This window comes from Ovis aries, chromosome X (assembly GCF_016772045.2).
Source record: "Ovis aries strain OAR_USU_Benz2616 breed Rambouillet chromosome X, ARS-UI_Ramb_v3.0, whole genome shotgun sequence".
NCBI classification, from domain to species: Eukaryota; Metazoa; Chordata; class Mammalia; order Artiodactyla; family Bovidae; genus Ovis; species Ovis aries.
This window is the reverse complement of record NC_056080.1, coordinates 52,350,661-52,374,626: the sequence shown is the minus strand read 5'-3', so window position 1 is coordinate 52,374,626 and position 23,966 is coordinate 52,350,661. Positions and strand designations below refer to the sequence as shown.

The window sequence follows — 23,966 nt, the reverse complement described above, 5'->3', positions numbered from 1 at the left end:
GAAGCTCATGCCAAACTTTTTTTTCCCTACTGTTTTCCTCTCTGTTTTAAAGGTGGGAAGGTCTGTTCTGGCTTTCTTTGGGGAAATGATTCTAATTTATTGACCTTGGGAAATTCTCAAAACTCTTAATGTTTCATTTTGAAAGCTTTTAGTAAATGTATGCCTTATGAGTTGATATGTTAGGGATATATTCAGTATGATATTTTCCATTTCTCTGGCAACAGAGTTTTGGGGGTTCATGTGCTGTTTTTCAGAACAGGAAATGCTTTCCTTGCTTCTTTGAAGGCTTCTAGTAGTATAAATTCCTCTCCATGCCTTTGAGTTTGCCTCATATAGGATCTTTAGATGAAATAATCACCAGAATCTACTGGGATTAGTCAACTAGAATGTTGTTTAGGAAGGAGAACTGAAAGCATTAGAAGAATAGTTGAATTACATAAAAGAATAGTTGAATTATCTAGATATTTGGTTCCATAGTAAATGTCTATATGGTACTTTTAACTAATGTGGGAGTAAATGGAGACAGAACATCATAGAAAAGGTTATAATAGGAATGGTTTCAAACAGATGTAGATCAAACATAAGGTAAACCTTTGTGACCTCAGTCAGCTCATGGGAAATGGTCAGTGTGCGCAAGAGATGCTTAAAATTAAGATTAAATAAAGCTAGTTGCTAAATATAGGTTTTTGTTGTTCATATTCCAGTGGTTGCTGCGTGTGGGTGTATAGGTATGTTACATGATTTCACCCATCCTGAATTTGCTATAGTTTGCCGTTTAGATAGGTTGAAATTTAGTCTTGGTCCCTGCATTTCTAGGAATCTTTTTGTTTCCAAAATTTACTGTGTTTAAGAGTCACTGTTTGCTTTGTATGCAGATTTAGGAGCCTAACGTCAGAGATTCAGATTCTGTAAATCTGGGGTGGGATGCAAGACTACAGTTTTAACAAGCTTTCAAAGTGCTTTGAATATAGAAAATCCCTTGATGACTGGAGTCAAGCCATTAGAGTAGTTCTTGAAAGGTGTGTGCATGTGCTATGTGGGGTTTGCTTGGTTTTCTTCTCACCCCTTTTTACCCTTTAAGAATTTTATTATAAAGTCTGTGTCATAGTAGAAATATTAGATCCTTCAAGTAAACAAACATTAAGATCACCTGAAATTATAATTCTTTGAGGATGCTTTAACCATTTTAGTATATATCTTTATGGACTCTTTCTTTTGAATAAATGTATATGACTGTATGTACCCTCATGGAACCATACTATAAGGTTTGGACAAAACTTTGTTTTTAAACTTAATCATGAACATTTTTTCATTACTGGTAGTTGTACATTTACATCATTATTTTTGATAGATGCCTGTATAAGATATTTAATCAGTCCTCTATTGTTGGACTTCTAGATTTTCTCCAGTATTTTACTATTATAAACATGGTCATGATAAATATTTTTGCATATATGTGTGTATGTGTGTGTATATATATAAAGTTATGTAAATTTTAATTTAATCTCTGCATTGTGATTTCAGTAACACTCATCTTTTTTGGGGGTAGAGACCTACAAAATGTAAAATACTTATTGTCTGGTCCTTTGTTGTTGTTATTGTTGTTTGCTTTTTCTTCCAATTTTATTGGGATATAATTGACATACAACATTGTGTAAGTTTAAAGTGTACAGCATAATGATTTGACTAAGATACATCATGAAATGAGTATGGCAGTAAGTTTAGTGAACATCATCTCAGATACAAAATTAAGTAGAAAAATTTTTTTCCTTGTGATGAGAACGCCTAGGATTTACTCCCTTAACCATTTCTATGGATAACATACAATAGTGTTAATTATCTTTATCATGTTGTACATTATGTTTCTAGTACTTATTTATCTTATAAATGGAAGTTTGTATCTTTTGACTGCAGTAACACTCATCTTTTAGTGTTATTCTGTTTGTAAATGGGGGAGATAATTTCCATTCATTTGGTAGTAGGACACATAGTAAACATATGTCAAATATTTTGCAAGTTGTATACTCTACCTATGCTAAAGAATGTTTCTGTAAAACTTGAAAATATTTCAGTAATAAGAACTGCATATGGGAATACCTTTTATTATTCACATATGGAAAGACTGAAAGATCCTATAACGTCTTACTACTCCAAGTGTACTCTCTGGACCAGCAGCATGGACATCACCTGGTAACTTACAGCTACAGGTCCCCAGGACTCACCCCAGACCTATTGAATCAGAATCTACCTCTTAGTAACATCTGCAGGTGATTTTTATGCACAGTAGAGCTTGAAAAGCCCTGAAATAAAGGATCAATTCCAAGAGCCAGCTGAATCACAGGAGGAATTCCCTTAATACACCAACATTAGCTTTATATAATATTATATCATATATACTGATTAATGGCATCCACTGCAGACTTTCTAAATCAGAATCTCCAGGAGATAAGGCTCAGGAACTTACTTTTATTATTTATTTATGTTTTAAATACAGTTTTATTATTATTACTTTTTGTTCGTGCTGTGCGGCTTGAGGGATCTTAGTTCCCTAACCTGTGGCCCCTGCTGTGGAAGCGTGGAGTCCTAACCACTGGACCACCAGGGAATTTCCCCCAGGAACTTAGTTTTAAAAGTTCTCTGAGTAATTGGATATATAGCCTGATTTGGGAATCTGTCATAGGGAGCAAATGTAAATTTTAATTTACAAAGATAAAGTATGTTTTTTGGGGAGCTGCACTGGGCCTTCATTGCTTTGTGCAGGCTTTCTCTAGTTGCAGCGAGCAGGGGCTACTGTTCGTTATGGTGTGTGGGCTTCTCATTATGGTGGCTTCTCTTGTTGTGGAACATAGGCTTTAGGCATGCAGGATTCAGTAGTTGTGGTACACAGGCTCAGTAGTTGCAGCTTGTAGGTTCCAGAGCTTGGGCTCAGTATTTGTGGCGTAGGGACTTAGTTGCTCCACAGCATGTGGAATCTTCCTGGACCAGGGATCAAATCCATGCTCCCTGCATTGGCAGGTGAGTTCTTATCTACTGTGCTACCAGGGAAGTCCTAAAGTGTAAAGTACATTTTAATTTACACAAAGAACAACAATTGAAGTTTTCTTTTCTGAATTGGGCTTCCCAGGTGGCACTTGCCAATGCAGGAGACTTGGGTTCCATCCCTGGGTGGGGAAGATCCCCTGGAGAAGGAAATGGCAACCCACTCCAGTATTCTTGCTTGGAAAATTCTGTGGACAAAGGAGCCTGGCGGGCTACAGTCCATGGGGTTGCAAAGAATTGAACATGACTGAGCGACTGAGCACATTCTGAAAGGAATGTTGAAATTAGAGGACTTAGTTGATACTATTTTTAGATATCATGTTATTTTTTGCATGTTTGAAATTAGGAAAAACTAACTTATTTAGAGGGCATCCCTGGTGGGTCAGTGGTGAAGAATCCACCTGCCAATGCAGGAGACATGGATTCAATCCCTGGGTCAGGAAGATCCCAGGAGAAGGAAATGGCAACCCACTCCAGTATTCTTTCCTGGGAAATCCTATGGACAGAGGAGCCTGATAGGCTATGGTTCATGGGGTTGAAAAAGTGTCAGACATGACTTAATAACTTAAAACAGTAACAACAAACTTATTTAGAATCCCAGGAAGATAATAAGGACATCATCTTTTAATTACTTTCCTGTAAGTACTATGTAATTTGTAATGTACAATTTCTCATATTTTTTTCAGTAAAATCTTACTCTTTATTATGTAATTAAGCAAGTTTGTTGAAAAATATCCCAGTGAACAGTTTAAATTATTCTAGATTCTTTCCTAACCTTTGTTTATATAGGTGTGCATGTATAATATATAAAATTTGAGTGTCTATACTTTGTTTTATCAACTTGATATGTATTTTCTATTTATTAACATCATTCAAATATGTAAGCTATATTTTTATTGCATACATACCACCTCTTAATCCTCTCTCTCCCCCGAAATATGGCAGTTCTTTACCTTTTAAAAATTTTCCTTTTTCATGTTTGATTTGAAATTCATAGCTCAGAAAAGACTTTTATACCTTTTTTTCTTGATGGTATTTCCCCCTATGGTAGATACTTGAGCCTTCTCCAGCAATTCTTAAAAGCCTCATACCCATTTATTTAGAATACATTGACTTTAGGGCAGTTCAAGAATCAGGATACATAGATTCTACTGCTGATGTTTGACTTTGAGGATGTTAAAAACAGACAAACCCTTTGATGATGTGTGTCAGATTTAGGATTTGGCCATAAATACCTGCATTTCAACAGTTTGTCTATTTTATGGTTTCCATAATTTGATTTATTTTTTCTCTTCCATAATTTGATTTTTTAGTACATTAGTGGAAAGACTTTGATCTATTGTTCTTTGTAAAGAATTTATAGATTACTTGGTAATTACTTGATAAATTGGTAATTTACTGTGAGTGAGGGCTGTCAGTCATACGTTTTATTTAGAAGACTTTAGTTCATGATGTTGAAAGACCTGGTCAGATGTTACTGAAAGTTTAGTAACTTTTAGGAGGAGTCGGTCACACGGGTTTGTAATAGTTTTCTCCTCCACTGTCAGCTTGAAAAATCAGTAGCACTTTGCTTTTACACATAGGAACACAGCCAGCTTCTGCTTTGCTTTCACTAGTATGTCATTTGTTTTCTTGATGGAACGAAGTTTTCATATAATGGGGCTATTTTCCAATCAGAGGAATCACATAGATATATGAATTTTGTTATTTGACTGTTTCTAAATATATTTGCTTATAATAAGTTTCACTGTGGGATCAATTCTGTGATTACGTGCTTTTCAAGGTAATTAAACAGGCTGAAGAATTGATGCTTTTGAACTGTGGTGTTGGAGAAGACTCTTGAGAGTCCCTTGGACTGCAAGGAGATCCAACCAGTCAAAGGAGATCAGCCCTGGGTGTTCTTTGGAAGGAATGATGCTAAAGCTGAAACTCCAGTACTTTGGCCACCTCATGCGAAGAGTTGACTCATTGGAAAAGACTCTGATGTTGGGAGGGATTGGGGGCAGGAGGAAAAGGGGACGACAGAGGATGAGATGGCTGGATGGCATCACTGACTTGATGGACGTGAGTCTGAATGAACTCCGGGAGTTGGTGATGGACAGGGAGGCCTGGTGTGCTGCGATTCTCATGGGGTCACAAAGAGTCGGACATGACTGAGCGACTGAACTGAACTGAACTGAACTGAAACAGGCCATCTTTAAGTAGATCTAACAACTAGACTTCTAACAAGTCAGCTATAGTCTCTGAACTGAATTTTTAAAAATGCCACTGAAAAGAAAGATTAGAAAAAAGACACAATTGACTATAGCAGGTTGACGTGTTGAGTGAGCATTCTAATACACTTTGATTATAGTAGTGAATATATTCCAAGCAATGCAGTAGAAGAAATAGTTTAAAGATCTGTACTTCCATGCCTGAAGTATCTATCAAAGTTTTGGAGAAACTTGTTTCTGTTTTATTTTCATTTATCAAAAACACTTTGGGGAGAAGTATATTTTTAGGCAGCCCTACATTTAATTGTGAAATTAGAAAATAGTGTAAAAATACCTGAATTTCCAATAAAAGAAAAGGTAATTTAAAAATATATGCTAGAATTTGTTTCTGAATAAATATTTTTGTCCAAAGTATTCACACTGGGATACTTTTGCTCTTAAAATATTTTTGTTATGACCCTTTTGGAAGTGTTTCTAGATTCTGTTAGAGCTATCAAGAAGATGCTTCATTACATATAAGCATACCCTGAATAGTGTTATTTTATTTTAATTTCCCACTGTTTTCTTCGGACTCAGCCCTCAAAGTGGAATACTGTCATAGGCAAAGAATAATTACATCAAAGGGAGGAAGAATACAACTTACTTAAATATAGTCAATGCTCTGATTTCCCTGGCAGTCCAGTAGTTAAGACTTGGCCTTCTAGTGCCAGGGGTGCAGGTTCAATCCTTGGTCAGGGAGCTAAGATCCCACATGCTTCATGGCCAAAAAACCAAAACATGAAACAGAAGCAGTATTATAACAAATTTAATAAAGACTTGAAAAAAAAAAAAAGCTATAAACCAAAGGCAAATGTTTTCATGAAATGACAGAGGGTGAGAGTGGCAGGAGATAGACTTGGTCTGAGAAATATAATTAATTTTCCCAGTTCAATGAGTTAGTTTTGAGGTAACTATCTGCTTGATAGATAACAAATTGATACATATAGTTGTATACCCCAAAGATGTCCATGTCCTAATCCCTAGAATTGGTGGTGGTGGTTTAGTTACTAAGTTGTTTCTGACTCTTTTGTGACCCCATAGAATGTAATCTGCCAGGCTCCTCTGTCCATGGGATTTCCCAGGCAAATTTCCTGATGCTGATAGACCTTGGTATGTGTTACCAAGGGAGGCAAAGGAATCTCATTTTTCAGAAGTATTGAAAACACGATAGATTCTTATCTCCCCAACAGCAGCATTTAATGGAATTTTAGTTTAAGAAGAGCACTGTTCTAGAGAGTCTCGGGATTATTCAAAAGCAGTAGAAGGCATTCTCTAACTTTGAAGAACTTTGAGTGAGAGGAGGGAATATGCAACTGTAATATTTTCTAAAAATACTGAACTAAAGTAAAGTTGGCAAACTAAGTTGGAGAGTAGACAGTTATGGCAATGAAGTAGCCATATAAAAAGACACACAGAATGATGGAGAGGAGAGGAGGAGAGGCCTTTCAGTGTTGTGGAAGGTAGAGAGAGGATCTAAATGAACATGAGAGCACTAAATGCCATAAAAATAATCTGATGTATTCCATTTCCTCCTCTATAGAAACAAGAATTTTACTTTTTCCACATTGTTTGTAAGTTTACTTGTACTGGAGTGGATTGCCATTTCCTTCTCCAGGGACTCTTCCTGACCCAGGGATCAAATCTGTCTCCTGCATTGGCAGGCAGATTCTTTACTACTGGGCTACCTGGCGGATGCTGCTGCTGCTGCTAAGTCACTTCAGTCGTGTCCAACTCTGTGCAACTCTGTAGACGGCAGCCCACCAGGCTCCCCCGTTCCTGGGATTCTCAAGGCAGGAACACTGGAGTGGGTTGCTATTTCCTTCTCCAGTGCATGAAAGTGAAAAGTGAAAGTGAAGTCACTCAGTCATGTCTGACTCTTGAGCTACCTGGGAATCCCTATAAATGTTACCTAATGGATTTTGCAGGTACGATTAAATTTAAGATCTTCTGATAGGTAGATTATCCTGGAATATCTGGGTGGGCCCAGTATAATCACAAGGGTGCTTTTGAGAAGAAGGATACTCATTAGTCAGAAGGAGATCTGACAATGGAAGCTGAGGTTGGAGTGATGGGAATGTGGGCGATCTCTAAAAGTTGAGAGAGGCAAGCAGTTTCTTCCTAGAGCATACAGAAGGAACACAGCCTTGCCAACACCTCGATTTTAATTGAGTGAGACTCATTTGGACTTTTGATATCCAAAACTGGAAGATAATAAATTTGTGTTGTTTTAAGCCACTTAATTTGTAGTAATTTGTTATAGCAGCAGTAGGAAATGAATACAGAGCAAACAGCTGTTGTTCATTCATTGTTCATTCATTCAACAAGTAAATGCTCAGTACCTGCAGTGTATCAGAGTTGTGCTAAGTGCTAGGGACATAATGGGGAGAAGAAGCAGATTTAGGCTCCATTTTGATAAAAGCTTATAGTTGAGGGAGTTTACAGTCAGTAAGAAGAAGGCTTGGAGATTGGAATTAGTGAAAAGATGAAAGAGCTGTTAAATATAGATTTGTTTGAAAGAAGTGATAGGATTGGAAATAGCAAGAAACACGGATTCTGTTTACCAATTAGTTTTCTTTTTTATTTTGAGATAATTTGCTATTAACAGAAAAGTTGCAAAGGTAGTATAGAAATTCCTGTATGTCCTTCACTCAGTTTCTTCTTATGCTAATATTTCAACCAGAGAACAGTTATCAAAACTTTAGGAAATTATTATTAGTTCAATACTATTAAGTAAAATATAAAACTTGTTTGAATTTCACCAGTTTTCATTTTGGTGTTCTTTTATTCCAGATCAGGATCCCACATTGCATGTAGTTGTTATGAACATTTAGTCTCTTCTCAGTTCAGTTCAGTTGCTCAGTTGTGTCTGACTCTTTGCAACTGCAGCACGCCAGGCCTCCCTGTCCATCACCAATTCCCAGAGTTTACTCAAACTCATGTCTATTGAGTCGGTGATGCCATCTAACCATCTCATCCTCTGACGTCCCCTTTTCCTGCCCTCAATCTTTCCCAGCATCAGGGTCTTTTCAAATGAGTCAGCTCTTCGCACCAGGTGGCCAAAGTATTGGAGTTTCAGCTTCAACATCAGTCCTTCCAATGAACATTCAGAACTGATTTCCTTTAGGATGGACTGGTTGGATCTCCTTGCAGTCCAAGGGACTCTCAAGAGTCTTCTCCAACACCACTGTTCAAAAGCTTCAGTTCTTTGTCACTCAGCTTTCTTTATATTCCAACTCTCACATCTATGTATGACCACTGGAAAAACCATAGCCTTGACTAGACAGACGTTTGTTGACAAAGTAATGTCTCTGCTTTTTAATATGCTGTCTAGGTTGGTCATAACTTTCCTTCCAAGGTATAAGCATCTTTTAATTTCATGGCTGCAGTCACCATCTGCAGTGATTTTGGAGCCCAGAAAAATAAAGTCTGTCACTGTTTCCACTGTGTCTCCATCTGTTTGCCATGAAGTAATGGGACCGGATGCCATGATCTTAGTTTTCTGAATGTTGAGCTTTAAGCCAACTTTTCCACTCTCATCTTTCACTTTCATCAAGAGGCTTTTAGTTCCTCTTCACTTTCTGCCATAAGGGTGGTGTTATATGCATAACTGAGGTTATTGATATTTTTCCTGGCAATCTTGATTCCAGCTTGTGCTTCTTCCAGCCCAGCATTTCTCATGATGTACTCTGCATATAAGTTAAATAAGCAGGGTGACAATATACAGCCTTGACGTACTCCTTTTCCTATTTGGAACCAGTCTGTTGTTCCATGTCCATTTCTGACTGTTGCTTCCTGACCTGCATATAGGTTTCTCAAGAGGCAGGTCAGGTGCTCTGGTGTTCCCATCTCTTTCAAGAATTTTCCACAGTTTATTGTGATCCACACAGTCAAAGGCTTTGGCATAGTCAATAAAGCAGAAATAGATGTTTAGTCTCTTCTAAGGCAATGGCACCCCACTCCAGTACTCTTGCCTGGAAAATCCCATGGACGAAGGAACCTGGTAGGCTGCAGTCCATGGGGTCGCTAAGAGTCGGGCACGACTGAGTGACTTTACTTTCACTTTTCACTCTAATGCATTGGAGAAGGAGATGGCCGCCCACTCCGGTGTTCTTGCCTGGAGAATCCCGGGGACGGGGGAGCCTGGTGGGCTGCCGTCTATGGGGTCGCACAGAGTTGGACACGACTGAAGCGACTTGGCAGCAGCGGCAACAGCAATCTGTGACAATTCTTCAATCTTTCCATGCTTTTCATGATTTTGAACTTTTTTTAGTTTTTTTCATGATCTTAAACTTTTAATGAGTATTGCTCAGTTAGTTTGTAGAAAGTGAAAGTGTTAGTCAGTCAGTTGTATCCAACTCTTTGCAACCCCACTATAGCCTGCCAGGTTCCTCTGTCCATGGAATTCTCCAGGCAAGAATACTAGAGTGGGTAGCCATTCCCTTTTCCAGGGGATCTTCCCAACCCAGGGATTGAACCTGTGTCTCCTGCATTGCAGGCAGATTCTTCACTATCTGAACCATCAGGGAAGAGTATTCCTTAATTTGGGTTTGTCTTATGGCTCAGAAGTTAAAGCGTCTGCCTCCAATACGGGAAACCTGGGTTCGATTCCTGGGTCAGGAAGATCCCCTGGAGAGGGAAATGGCAACCCACTCCAGTGTTCTTGCCTGGAGAATCCCATGGACAGAGGAGCTTGGTAGGCTATAGTCCACGGGCTCACAAAGAGTCAGACACGACTGAGTGACTTCACTTTATGTTTTTACATGATTAGCTTTAGGCTTATGAGTTTTGGCAAGAATACCATAGAAATGATGCTCCATTCTCAGTGCATCATAGCAGGGGGTATATGATGTATGGACTACTGGTTATGATAACCTTCATCATTTGGTTAGGGTGATGTCTGATAGGTATTCTCTATTATAAATTAATATTTTCCCTTTGTACATATTAATAAATAAATATCTTAGGAGTAGATACTTTGAGCCTATGCAAATATCTGTTTCTCCTCAAACTTTCCCTTATTATTTTGGCATCCATTAGTATGTTTTGCCTGTAATAAGTATTAACTCTGGTGTTCTAATGGTGATTTTCTATTTTCCACTCTCCTCCATTTATTAATTGAAATTACCTTTTAGTTTTATGTGGACTCTTCCTAAGTATAACAGTTGGGTTCTGAAAACCCAACAGTCAGGTAATTTGTGGTTTCAGGAACTTTAGTGTATTGTAAGTTGTTAATAATGGTATTGTACACTTTTGCATTTATCAAAATTAATACATTAATTGAGCATTTATGCAGGTACTTAATTTGAATATTTTATTTAATCTTGCAATAGTTAAAAGAGGTAGGAATGATTACTTTTCAGGTGGTAGAAGTGAGGTTTAGATACATTAAGTAACTTGCCCAAAGCGATAGAGCAGGGCAAGATAGAATTGATACACTATCAATTGTATATATATAACACTTGTCAGTTCAGTCGCTCAGTCCTGTCTGACTCTGTGACCCCATGGACTGTAGCTTCCCTGCAGGCTTCCCTGTCTATCACCAGCTTCTGGAGCTTGCTCAAATTCATGTCCATTGAGTCAGTGATGCCATCCAACCATCTCACCCTCTGTTGTCCCCTTCTCCTCCAGCCTTCAATCTTTCCCAGCATCAGGGTCCTAGCATCAGGTATATAAGTATCTGCATATAACACTTACATTGATGATTTAAGAATTTCCTCCTCATTAGTTATTTGAACAGTTCACTCTTTCATGTTTTCAGCCATTTTACAAGAAATGATTTCTTAAAGGGACACTTTAAGATTCCCTCTCCCTAATGAGTTAGAACTTAATTTTTGACATCAAGACCTGCATCAGAGACTACTGAGAAATCATCATTCCTCTAAAATAAGGTTCTTAACATTAAACTAACTGCTCAAGCTCAAGGGGTACTAGTTAATGGTTTCATTTTAAAGACATTCTCTGGCTTGGGGATTCTAAGGAACAGTTTCATGGTTGGGTTGTCCTGGTTCAATATCTGGACTTCACCTTTTGTCGGTGTCCAGAGGTGGTTAGACACGTTGAGGAGACTGACTAGTGCTAACTCAAATGGCCAGATCTAGGACAGAAATTTATTAGTTTAGAACAAATTAATGAATTCATTTAACCTGATATAGTTGTTAGGCCATATGCTCTAATGATCTGTATATTAGATACATGGGAAGGTAAATTATAATCAGAAGCTAGCTTAGTAAGTATAGAGTCAGAACAAAGGAACTAGATGTTCCTGTGTGTCCTGCTAAGGCAGTATACTGACCAAATGAACTGGATGTTCAGGTCCTAACTGGATGAAGAATCCTCTATGTTCAGTGGTACTGGAAGACAAGTGAACCTGGCTAAGTCTGTGTTTAATCTCTTTTTATATATCTTATTTTGACCACCATTGATGAGCATTTTCATTTAGGGATTGATACATATCATTGCTGTCTAAAAGCTTTAACATGCTCTTATGGCCAAACTGTGATTATTATATGCTGATTTCTTTTTTTATATGCTGATTTCTTGATTAATACTCTGATGTTACCATCTACAAATTATAATTACCCTAGTGTGTGTTTGTTTCATTTAGTTTTAGTCTAAAGTGCTACACATATCTCTTCATGGAAAGTGGTTTGTGAATGAAGTGTCTATAGTCATTACTATGAATATTGTTTCTGAGGGGCAGAGCTTTGAACTAGGAAGTGCTTCGAATTCATAATACAGTAGACCTAAGTTCCAGTTTACCTGTGCTAGCTAGGTACTGTGGGCAAGCTAAGTAGTTTAGCATTTTGGAGCTTTGCTTTTTCACTTTTTTTTTTTTTAAAGAAAAGTATAATAGATGTTTCTGATATCTGAATAAAGAATAATATGGTGGAAATTGTGTACCTACTGTTCAGCTTGAAAAATAAAATGTTGAGAATTAAAGATAATGCTTATAAAGCATGCGGTACCTATTTGAGTATTCAATAAATGTTAGTGATAAAATACTTAGTAACTTCATATATATTCAGAATATTCATTGATATTTAAGAACCATTTTGAAGTCTTCATAGTATTCGTCTTTACTTGATCAAGTTATAATACAGCTTTCATAACAATGTTGGTGATTCCTTCTTCCTTCTTTCATGTTTGCAGAAACAGATTCATATAGCCTCTGACCTGGTTCTGTAGTTGATTGTTGGTGTTTGCATTAAGAGACATAGCTGATAAGGCTTTACGTTTTGGAAACTAAATACTTCTTATCTTGAATAGATACATATGCAGGTTAATCGTGTTGATATTGTGCCTTGTCTCAGGAAAGATTTTGTGTACATTTTTAGCATTCCATATATTATAATAAAGTGTTTAGTTAACATTCATAACAGGACAGTATTTCTTTTGAAAGAAGTATGGAGTAGTTGAAATCTATTTGGTAAATTTGTATTTGACCTCCATTATATTTATCTGCCATATAAACTAATATTTATAATGCTGAAAATTGATACTTTTTTTGTGACCTTACTGCTTAGAGAAAGTAGATTTAGGGATCATTTTTGTAGACTATAATTTTTCTGGTTTCTGGCTGTGTCATCTCCATTAGCTATCGCAGTTTGCCTTCTAGATCCTTATTTATTTCTTAGTAAGAACTCTACTCATTGGCGATATATTAAAATTAACTTATCAAAGTGGTCATCATTAATACAAAAGAGTACGTGTGTGTGTCTACATGTATCAATCTGTTTGTGTTTTAAGGTTACTGTCTGTGTTTTAAGATTACTATAGTAGCTGAAAACTTTCCTCTGGATTTTGGTGCTAGTTTGACAGGTTTACTTTCCTCTCACTGAATTAGAAGTAGACCTTTGAAGGTCTTGGCCATACCTTTTTTAGTGGACTTCCAGCAATATGTCTGGGACAGCAGTTTTAATTTTGTAAAGTTGTTTACTTTTAATGCTGACTAGGATCAAAAGATACAGTAATTTGATTTGGTACATGAAAGACTTGTATTCTGCTAATTTAATCAGAAAGCATCAAAATCTATTCGTTATTCTTCAGAGCAGATCTACTGATCTATCAAGAGAGGATGACTCCTAGCCAATTACAGGGACGTTTAGAATTTATTAGTCATTTTAAATTATATAGAAAAGCATAAACACTCTGCTTGTTTTCGGCTGTCTTCTAAATTTGTTGTCCTTGCTTTTGTTGAGTTCCTTAACTCTTTTTTTTTTAGGCTTAAAAAAAATTGAGATACACTGTGTAAATTTAAGGTATAACAACCCACTGTTGGTTTGATACATTTATATACTGCAATATGATTACTATAGTAACATTAGTTAATACCTTTATCATGCATGTTACATGGTTATTTCCTTTTTGTGTTGAGAACAGCCGAGATTTAGTCTATTAGCAACTTTGAAGTTTACCATAAAGTATTGTTTTTTTAATTAATTAATTTATTTTTGGCTGCTGTTGAGTCTTAGCTGTGGCATACAGGCTGTTCATTGCAGCTTACAGGCTTCTCTAGTTGTGGCGAGTGGGCAAGTGGGATCTTAGTTCCCTGACCCTGCAGGGATTGTCTCCGTCCCCTGCATGAAAGGTGGATTCTTTTTTGTGTGTGGATTCTTAATCCCTGGACCACCAGGGGAGTTCCAAACATAAAATATTGTTGACTGTAATCACTGCTGGTTAGACCTCCAGAACTTATTTCTGTGTTAATTGTAAGTTTGTATCCTGAAATAACATTCCCCTACCCTTAGTACCTGGTGACCACTATTCTACTCTCTGCTTTTACAAGTTCAGATTTTAGATACCACATATAAATGGTGTCATATGGTATTTGTAATTTGAAGGGATATCTGCATACCCATGTTCATTGCAGCATTTACAGTAGCCAAGATATAGAAACAACCTAAGTGTCTATCAAAGTGTCTGTCAACAGAAGATTGGGTGAAGTAGATGTGATGTGTATATGTATACAGTGGAATATTATTCAGCCTCAAGAAAGAAGGAAATCCTGCCATTTGTGACAACATGGAAAGACCTTGAAGACATTATGCTAGGTGAGATATTATGCTAGGTGAGATAAGTCAGAGAAAGACAAATACTATATGAGTTCCTTAACTCTTTTTTTAAAATAAATTTTTATTGTGATAAAATGTAAATAACATAAAATATACCATTTTAATTATTTTAAGTGTTCAGTTCAGTGGCATTAAGTACATTCACCCTCACTACCAGCCATCTCCAGAACTTTTTCATCATCCCAAACTGAAACCCACTAAACAATAATTTCCCATTCCCCACTCTTTCCAGCCCCTGGTAACTACTATTTTACTTTCTGTCTCTATTAATAATTTGTCTATTCTAGGTATCTCATTTAAGTGAAATTATATAATATTTGTTCTTTTGTGTCTGAGTTACATCACTTAGTGTAATGTTTTTAAGATTTGTCCACGTTGTAGCATGTTTCAGAATTTTATTCCTTTTTAAGAACTTGTATTTATATACCACACTTATTTTTTCCATTCATCCATTGATGGCCATTTGTATTGTGTCCACCTTTTGGCTATTGTGAATAACACTGCTATGAATATTAGTGTACAAATATCTGCTCAAGTCTCTGTTTTCAGTTCTTTTTGGTATATACCTAGAAGGTGGAATTGCTGTATCATATGATAATTCTATGTTCAGTTTTTTTTAGGAATTGCCATATTGTTTTCCATAGTGTTCATTTTACGTTTCTATCAGCAATGCATAAGGGTTCTATTTACTCCACATCTTTGTCAATATTGTATGTGTGCTTTTTAAATAGCCATCCTATGGGTGTGAAGTGGCATCTCATTATGGGTTTGATCTGCATTTTTCCAGTGACTAGAGATGTTGAGCCTCTTTTTTGTGCTTATTTACCATTTGTATTTCTGTTTTGGAAAAATACCTGTTCAAGTCCTTTGCCAATTTTTGAATTGAGTTATTGTTGTTGAGAGATGAAGTTCTATATGTATTCTGAGTATTAATCCTTTGCCAGATATGTGAGTTGCAAATATTTTCTCACATTCTATGGATTGCCTTTTTATACTCTTAATAGTGCGTTTGATGCATGAAAGTTTTTAAGTTCAGTTCATCTATTTTTTTCCTGTTGTTGCCTGCATGCTTTCGGCTTAAAAATTCATTGTGAAACCCAGCGTCATGAAGATTCCCCCCCTATGTTTTCTTTTGAAAGTTTTAGCTCTTATGTTTTTGATGCATTTTGAGTTAATTTTTGTATATGGCATAAGGTAAGGTTAACCACTGTGCTACTTTGTTTTATAAGTTCTTCATTCTTTTGCACATGGATACTCAATTTCCCCAACTTTTTGTGAAGGGACAGTCCTTTCTTCATTGAATAATCTTGATACCCTTGTCGAAAATTATCTATTTGACTATACAAGGGATTATTTCTAGCTCTGTAGTCTGTTCCACTGATATTTATGTCTGTCTTTGTACCAGTATCACAGTATTTTGATTACTGTAGCTTTATAGTAAGTTTTGAAGTCCAGAATTCCAACTTTGTTCTTTTTTTCAAGATCTTTTCGTGTATTTGAGGGGCTTCCTTGGTGGCTCAGAGGTTAAAGCATCTGCCTGGAATGCGGGATAGCTGGGTTCAATCCCTGGGTCAGGAAGATCCCTTGGAGAAGGAAATGGCAACCCACTCCAGTACTCTTGCCTGGAGAATCCCATGGAGGGAGGAGGCTGGTAAGCTACAGTCCATGGGGTAGCAAAGAGTCGGATACGACTGAGTGATTTAACTTTCACTTTTGAGATTCCATATAGGATTTTAGCATTTTTTAAAATTTCTGCAAAAATATGGGATTTTGACGGATTACATTGAATTTGCAGATCTCTTTTGGTATTGACATCTTAACAGTATTAGGATTTTCAATCTATAAATATGGGATGTATTTCTATTTATTTGTACCTTCTGTAATTTCAACAGTGTTTTGTAGTTTTAAGTGATAGAAGTCTTTTTGCCTCCTTAGATAAGTTTCTTCCTAGATATTTTATTCTTTTTGATGTTATGAATGGAATTGTTTTCTTAATTTTCTTTTAGAATTATTTATTTTAGTGTATAGAAACAACTTTTTTTCCTTTTTCACTAGGGTAAATTTATTTATAGTTTATCATTACATGAATACTATCCCCCTTGGGGTTCCTAACTTTATGCAAGATATCCTTTTAAATTTTAGAAACACAATTTATTTTTGAGTGTTGATTTTGTATCCTGCTACTTTGCTGAATTAGTTTATTAGTGTTTGATTTTGAATGTCAGGAAAAGGAAGCTAACCACTAGTAAAAAGGAAAAACAATATGAAATACTTTTAAGTTAACAGGAGTAAAAGGAAGCAGTAAAGTAAGATAAATAACTTAGAATAAAATGGAAGGAGTAAAATGAAATATATCTTTTACTGTATCAAATGTGAACGTATTACACTTGTTTGTTAAAAAACTCACATTTTCAGATGGGATTAAAAGACAAAACCCACGTGTGTTGTTTACTAGAAAAAATACTTAAAACAATGATAAAGCAAGGTTAAGCTGAAGCTATAAACCAGCAAAGAGAAAGCAGGAGGAGTACCAACCAATATTAATATCTATCTCAGAAGAAAGAAAGTAAAATTAAAGCATTAAACAGAAATACCTGTTTATTATAAAGTTATTTGCTTCATAGTTTAAGAAGATAAATACCATTGATAGAGACTTGTAGGCAGCAAAAATATTCTGGTTAATATTTTAAATTCAGAACCTCAAATACATTGAAGGAAAATGGATAAATGAATAACTGTAGTAGGAAATGTCATACACTTCTTTCAGAATAGGGCAGATCAAGCAGACAAAAAGTGAATAAATAGGAACTGAATAATATAATCCATAAACTCCATTTGATGGGTATATATAGAACCTTAAATATCCTCCAAATAGGAAATACACATTTTTATAGTCTACAAGCTACTAAAAAATTGATTAAATATGTGGCCCAAAGAAAACCTTATGTTAAAAGAGATTTTATATTCTGCATCACTCAAAATTAGAAATAAATAATGAAACAAGTAACAAGATTCTTAACTAATTGGAGATCAGAAATCACAGTCCTATATAAAATTTAGATCAAGGAAGAAATAAAACTGAAAGTATGAACTAACTAGAAAGCAATGAAAATGAAGGTATTTGAAACAAAATTTGTGAGTCCTTGCAAAAGCTATACCCAGAAGAAAATTTATCACTAAAATACCTTCATTATTAATGAACAATAACTAGTAGGAATTTAGTACCTATCTTAAGCCATTAGAGAAGTAACACTGAAAGAAAGCAAAAAAGAGAAAGAGGGAGTTAATATAAGATAATTGAAATTAATAAAAATTATGTATATAAAATATAAATTCTAAATTTTTTGACTCTGAAAAACGATTAATGAACCTGATGAAGGAAAATACGAGGGTAAAAATATATGAAAGAAGAAATGAGAAATGCAACATATGGAAGAGTAAAAGAATAATAAGAGAATGTTATGTGTACATTTGACAATAAATTTTTCTAGCATTTTCTTATGAAACATTTCAAATCTAGAACAAAGTTAAAAATCTTAGAACATTCATAAATACCTACTGTCTAGATTCTACTTTTCACAATGATAACACAGATTTAATTGATAACAGATTTAATTTTAAATCTGAATAGATTACTCCTAACCAAATTAGGAGAAAAAGAAGAAAAGTAGGCTAGGTATTAAGATGATGTAGAGAGGGGATTTAAGCTCTTCCCCCTCACTTAATACCTGGTGGCTCAGCTGGTAAAGAATCCACCTGCAATGCAGGAGGCCCCGGTTCAGTTCTGGGTCGGGAAGATCCCCTGGTGAAGGGATAGGCTACCCACTACAGTATTCTTGGGCTTCCCTGGTGGCTCAGCTGGTAAGGAATCTGCCTGCAATGTGGGAGACCTGGGTTCGATCCCTAGGTTGGGAAGATCCCCTGGAGAAAGGAAAGGCTACTCACTCCAGTATTCAGGCCTGGAGAATTTCATGGACTGTATAGTCCATGGGATCACAAAGAGTCGGACACGACTAAGTGACTTTCACAATACCAGGGCAAGGAGCCATCCCAAGAATATGCAATGCAAAATTGTTTATAATAATGTAAACTTGGATCAATCCAAATGTTCATCAATGGGGTTGAATGGATAACTTTATTCATCAGTGTGGTAGAACTGTCTAATGAGATCCTGTATAATAGTTAAAATGAATAAGCTCAAATTATATATATCACAGTAAATAAAAAAAAATGTAACCTTGAGCAAACTAATTTGCAAAAGAACACATACCATGTGATAACCACCTAAATGTTTTAGCATATGTAAAACTGTATTGCTTATGGATACAAGCATATAATTAAAACTTCTAAAAACTTTCATGGATTAAAAACCTAACTCAAGCAGTGGTTACTTCTGGGAGGGAAAGGAAAGGGATCGAATCAAGGAATGATATGTAGAGGTCTTTAATTTTGTAATGTCTTGTTAAAATGGAAGCAAATTTGGCAAAATGTTAAAAATTAAACAAACTTGGTTGTTGCACCTTTTTGTTTATGCCTGAATATTTTTATAATTTAACAAGAGAAAAAACACATCAGGAGAAAGTAGATTCAGAGCTTGATTTCTAAACAACCTTTAATTGACAAGCTGTTCCAATATTAAACTGTTTAATCCCAGTTAATTTCATGAAGCTGTATAATCTTAAAACTAAGTGCTAGTTTTGTACAAAAAGGAAAACTATAGCTCAGTCTCATATATGAATGCGGATGTTAAAATCCATAGTAAAATATTAGCAAATAGAATTCACCAGTGGGTCAAAAGAATAATGTGCTAGGCTTTAAGATTTGAAGAATAGTTCTATGTCAGGAACCCGTCAATAAACCTTATGATCATGTCAGGAACCTGTCAATAAACCTTATGGTCATATCAGTAGGTGCTGAGAAAATATTTGGTAAAACTCAACAGCCACTCCTAATTAAAAAATAAAAGTAACATAGGAATATAAGGAAATTACTTCAACATGTTAAACTATTTGTGGAAATTAAAAAAATACTGTAAACAGTCCTAAGGTATGAAATAAGGCTGTTTTTTAATTAAAGTACAATAAAAGACAGTGGTGACTGTTATCACAATTATTTTTTGTTATTGTGGATGTTTCAACAGAATCAATAAGATAAGAAAATAAACAGCATAAACATTGGGGAAGAGATAACTTTATCTCTTCTTGCTGATGATAGAATATAATACCTGAAAATTCTATCTTTAATATCTGCTCTCTAGAAGACCCATGGAGATGAAGTTAGAAGGTATAGGATGAAAAAGTGGAGGCCCAAACCTTCATTTGTATACTAACTTTCAGAGGAATGATTGCTCAAGAGAGCAGAGCCAGGAGTCAAGCCAGCGCCTACCCACTTGATACCCAAAACAGTTAAAGACATTACTAGAAAACTATAGATCAGTATCCCTCGTGAACATAGATGAAAAAATGTTCAACATAACATTAGCTAATTGAATCCAGTAATATATTAAAAGAGTAATACATGATGACTAGTGTGGAGTTTTCCAAGGGATGCAAGGATTGTTCAACATTTGAAACTCAATGTAATTTGACATATTAATAGCCTGTAGAGGAATCAACATGGTCATTTCAATAGTTGCAGGACAAGCATTTGAAGAAATTCAGTATCTATTCATGATGAACTCAGCAAACTTGCTATAAAAGGAAACCTCAACCTGTTAAAGGACATCTATTTAAAAAATGCAACTATTAGAATGGCTTAAAACAGCTGGCATCATACTTAATGGTGAAAAGACTGAATGCTTTTCCTCTAAAAAGGGAAGGATGTCTTCTCTCAGCACTTCTGATATGATGCTCTCAACATCATTGTTCTGGAAGTGCTAGCTAGTGAAATAGGGGATGAAAAAGAAATAGAAGGAATACAGAAGAAAGGAAGAAATAAAACTGTCTTTACCTGCAGATGTCATGATTATCTACATGAAAAATCTCAATGTATCTAAAAAAAAGTACTTGAAACTAATACGTGATTTTAACAAGTTTGCCAGATACAAGGTTAATATAAAAAAAAAAGTTATTTCTCTCTACAGTAGCAATAAATAATTGGAAATTGCAGTTTTAAAAAAGTACTATTTACAGTAGCACCCAAAATGAAATACATAGGTATAAATAATAAAGTATGTGTAGAATCTATATGCTGAAAACTAAAAAACACTGTTAAAAGAAATCAAAGATCTAAATAAATGCATTGGTTGGAAGACTCACTGTTCTTAAGATGTTCATTCTCGCCGTATGACCTAGAAATTCAAAACAATTTTAGCAAAATCCCAGCAGGAATTTTTTTTTTTACATGTTAACAAACTGACTCTAAAACTAATATGAGGGACTTCCCTGGTGGTCCAGTGGTTAAGGATCCACCTGCCAATGCAGGGGACATGGGTTTGATCCCTGGTCTGAGAAGAGCCCATGTGCTTGGGGCAACTAAGCCTGTGCGCCACAACTACTGAGCCTGCACGCTGCAACTACTGAAGCACTTGCATTCTAGAGCCCATGCTCTGCAAGAAGAGAAGTCATCACAATGAGAAACCTGCACACCACAACTAGAGAGTAGTAGCCCCCACATGCCACAACTAGAGAAGGCCTGCACACAGCAATAAAGACCCAGTACAGCCAAAAAACACAAAAAACAAAAAACAAAAACAAACCCTGATATGCAAAGGCAAGGATAATAGAATAGCTAAAACAATTTTGATAAAGAACGAGTTTGAATAATTCATGTTAACTGATTTCCAGACTTACTCTAAAGGTGTAGTAATAATACATGTATGATATTGGCAAAAAGGTAGATACACAGATAGATCAGTGGAACAGAATTGAGTTCAGAAATAGACCCAAACAGATGTGGTCAAGTGATTTTAGAAAGGAAAATGGTGCAGTGGTGATTGAGCATAGGAAGGATGGTTTTTTCAACAAAAGGTGCTGGACATACATATTCAAAAAAATGAACCTTGACCTAACTCTCACACATCACAAAATTTTAACTCAAATTATAGCCCTAAATAACTCAAATTATAGACCTAAAAGGGGCTTCCCTCATGGCTCAGAGGGTAAAGCGTCTGCCTGCAATTCGGGAGACCTGGATTCGATCCTTGGGTCAGGAGGGTCCCCTGGAGAAGGAAATGGCAACCCACTCCAGTACTCTTGCCCAGAAAATTCCATGGATGGAGGAACCTGGTAGGTTACAGTCAGTGGGATCACAGAGTCGGACACAACTGAACAACTTCACTTCAACTTCATAGACCTAAAAAGTAAAACATAAAACTATTCTTAGTGGCAGGTGGATTTTTTACCACTGAGCCACCAAGAAAACCCCTTCTTTTATGTACAAGGTGTTATAAATTTCTTTCAGATTTTTTTTTCACTCAACAGTAGGCCTTAGGAGATCTATCCACATTACTACACATAGATCTAGCTTATTCGTTTAACTGTTAAATTTGTTTATAGCCAAGTTTAGCTTTCTATATATATATAACCCATTTGATCCTGGACAAATTACTTAACCGTCTTAACCTCAGTTTCTTTATTTGCAAAATGGTAATGACAGTATTAGTGACTATCACAAAGGGTTGTTGTAGGGACTAAAAGTGTTAATTAATATACAAAAAATTTAGGACAGTGCTTGGCATATAATAGACTTTGTTACTGACATTGTGATTATTTCTGCTGCTGCTGCTAAGTCACTTCTGTCGTGTCTGACTCTGTGCGACCCCATAGACGGCAGCCCACCAGACTCCCCCGTCCCTGGGATTCTCCAGGCAAGAACACTCAAGTGGGTTGCCATTTCCTTCTCCAGTGCATGAAAGTGAAAAGTGAAAGTGAAGTCACTCAGTCATGTCCGACTCTTAGCAATCCCATGGACTGCAGCCTACCAGGCTCCTCCATCCATGGGATTTTCCAGGCAAGAGTACTGGAGTGTGGTGCCATTGCCTTCTTCGTGTGATTATTTTTAATTTTTCACAATTACAAACCATGCTGCAACCGACTCTCCTTTTACATATTTTCACATCAAGGAATAATATGAGTAAAGTAACCAAAAATGAAATTGTCAGAGCTGTGGCTGTGCTGCTTACCTAGGGTTACTATGAAGTCTTTATAAAACCATTTTTTAACAGAAGTCTTTTACTTTTATCAAATTACCATTTCTTATACTCTCATGAGTTTCATAAAACTGCATTCTATTAGAGTATATATTTTTTATCTTTAAAAAATCTTTAGTTTGAACCCATCTCACATTTAAAGTACTACTGTGGATTTATTTATATATTTCTTTTGTCGTTTTGGTGGGGTGTAAGAAGGGATGGGAATTAATATGTTGTCAACCATCTTGAAATGGAAATCATACCTACATTTTTAACTAACATAATTTGATTATCTGTTGACATCAAAACTTAAAATAGTTCTATCACTCCTTTCTCTCCTCTCCCTTTCAGAAGATAGAAATTGTTTTTATTTTTCCTGCTCTATTAGATTTTAATGAAGTAATTCCAGGTTTATCATTTTGCATTACAATTGGTCTTTGAACAATGTGTGGGTGAGGGGTGCCAGCCCTAAGCAGTTGAAAATTCATGATAATTTTTTAGTTGACTCTCCATATCTGCAGTTCCACATCCAAGGATTCAATGAACAGTGTATCATATAGTGCTGTAATATTTATTGAAAAAAAATCCAGGTATAAGTGGATCCGTGCAGTTCAAATTTGTGTTGTTCAAAGGTCAGCTGTATATATCTTCAGTTTTAATTACTGTTTAGAAAATATTGCCAACCATATTAGCCACAGTTACTTAAGCTTCTTTTTTAAAAAGCATTATATGGACTTTTGGACTCAGAGGGAGAGGGAGAGGGTGGGATGATTTGGGAGAATGACATTCTAACATGTATACTATCATGTGAATTGAATCGCCAGTCTATGTCTGATGCAGGATGCAGCATGCTTGGGGCTGGTGCATGGGGATGACCCAGAAAGATGTTATGGGGAGGGAGGTGGGAGGGGGGTTCATGTTTGGGAATGCATGTAAGAATTAAAGATTTTAAAATTTAAAAAATAAAAAACTAAAAAAAAAATAAAAATAAAAAAAAAGCATTATTGAAAGTTTCTTACTATTTATGACATGCCACACCCTCTTTTTCTAATGATATTATTTGGCCACATTTAATTCTTTGAGTACTATTTTCAGGATTGGTAAATGATGTGGTATACTTCCTATGTCCTTGTTTTCATGGAAATGTGTGTATTTTTCCCTTGTAAACTTGATTGATAGCTTGTCTGGGTTCAGAATTTGAGAGTCACAGTCATCCCTCAGAATTCTATAAATATTGCTCGTTTGCCTTCTAGTATTTAATGTGGCAAATTACAGGTCCACTGTCTTTTACTGGTTGGTAACCTTATACTTCTGTCTGGAAATATGTTGCCAATTCAGATATTTAACCAGAATAAATATCTAGGTGTCTAACATTCTGTCATTCCTTCCCTGACATTATAGATCCTTAGATGTGGAAATTCGGAGATTTCTTAGGGGAAAGTTTTTTTATTATCTGTTTTGATTATTGTTGTT

The 23,966-nt window shown here is 35.8% G+C and overlaps 1 protein-coding gene and 1 non-coding gene across 6 annotated transcripts in view; one reads left to right on the top strand and one right to left on the bottom strand.

Annotated features, from left to right (window-relative positions):
* WNK3 (WNK lysine deficient protein kinase 3) overlaps positions 1 to 23,966 on the top strand; it is a 203,062-nt gene that overhangs the window by 22,816 nt on the left and 156,280 nt on the right. The gene's annotated exons all lie outside the window — the stretch shown is intronic.
* Positions 11,106 to 11,169, bottom strand: LOC114111820 (small nucleolar RNA SNORD52). The gene has a single exon (XR_003587560.1). It is a non-coding gene; the product is annotated as a small nucleolar RNA SNORD52 (small nucleolar RNA).